Source organism: Apteryx rowi, unplaced genomic scaffold (genome assembly GCF_003343035.1).
Source record: "Apteryx rowi isolate R43461 unplaced genomic scaffold, aptRow1 scaffold_259, whole genome shotgun sequence".
Classification (NCBI taxonomy): domain Eukaryota; kingdom Metazoa; phylum Chordata; class Aves; order Apterygiformes; family Apterygidae; genus Apteryx; species Apteryx rowi.
In genome coordinates this window covers 1,254,320-1,255,910 of record NW_020448963.1, presented here as the reverse complement: position 1 = coordinate 1,255,910, position 1,591 = coordinate 1,254,320, and positions in this window count along the sequence as shown.

The following is a 1,591-nucleotide window of genomic DNA, read 5'->3' as shown; positions in this document are numbered from 1 at the left end:
GGGACTTTCCCGCGCCCGGAGCCCGGCGTGGGAGCGCGCGGCCCGGCTCGGCTCCCGGCGAAGAGGACGGAGCCGGGGCACCAGCGAGCCCTTAAATCCCCCCCGCCGGCACCCTGCCTTCTCCTCCTCCTCCTCCCCTTCCTCCACCCTCCACCCGCCTGCCGGGAGAGGGGGGAGGACGGCGCCGAACTGGGCTTACTGGTGCCCTCTGCCGGGTTTTACTGGGAGCACTGGGAGCACTGGGGAGGGGGGGGCGCTGGCGCCGGGGCCCTGCGGAGCCCGGTGCGGGGCCGCGCTCGGAGGCGAGCGGGCAGCGCCAGCGCTTCGGCCTCTTTGCGCGGGTCCTGCAATAACCGGGGGGGCCTCGGCGGGGGCGTTTCGTGCCCCCTCCAAAAAAAAAAACCCACAACCACCGTTGCCATTCGGTTTCCCACCCAATGGAGGTGTTTTTTTGGCAGCCCCACAAGTGAGCTGAGCGTGTCGGTGCTCAGCCAGCCGGGGCCATGGTGGCAGCACGTCGTCCCCCCGCTGTCCCCGCATCCCCAGCCGGGAACTCGGCCCCAGGTGCCCGCGGCGAGCGGCAATTAAAAGCTTGTTAAAAAGCTCGTTAGGCTGGCTCGTCCGCATAGAGCAGGGACGGCCTCACGGCGAGCCTGCGCTCCTCAAAACCCGGCCGGGGTTGGGAAAAAAAGCTGCAGCYGGGGAAAAAAGGGGGGRAAAAAAAACCCCAAAGCCTCGCGAGGGGCTAGTGCACCTCAGCTCTCCGGCCCGGTTTGGGCAGCGCGGCGGCTGGGGGGGCAGAAGCAGGCTCACGTGCTCGCGTAATTGCAGGTTTGGGTGCGTGCACGTGTGCGTGCTTGCATGATTGCATGTGTGCACGATCGTGCGCTTGTTTGCTTGCATGCGTGCATCGTCACGTGCACGGATGCTTGCACGCATATTTGCACAACGGTGTGCCTAGATGATTGCATACTTGCGCAGTTGCATGCTTGCGCGTGTGCGCACTTGCACAATCGTGTACTTGGATGCTTACATGCCTCCATGCACGCCCAATCATGTACTTGCAYGTGTGCATACTTGCACGATCGTGTGCTTGGACGCTTGCACATGTGAATACCGGCCCCATTGTGTGCTTGGACATTTGCACGTGAGCATACCTGCACAACTGTGTGCTTGCACGCGTCCATGCTTGCGCATGTGCGTACTTGCACAATCGCATGCTTGGATGCTTGCACGTGTGCATGCTTGCACGATCGCGTGCTCGAAAATGGGCACGACTGCATGCTTACACGCTTGCACGTGTGCACAATTACATGCTTGCACGTGTGCGTACCTGCACGATCGTGTGCTTGGATGCTTGCACACATGCACGCTTGCACGATTGTGTGCTTGGATGCTTGCACACATGCACGCTCGCACGCTCGCGTGCTTGCACACGTGTGTACCTGCACGACCGCGTGCTTGGCTGCTTGCACGCCTGCATCCCCGCACGACCGCGTGCTTGCATGCTTATGCTTGCACCGTCGCGCGCTTGCTCGTGGGCGTGCTTGCACGCTTGCACGAGCGCTCGCTTGGGGGCACCCCCGGAGCC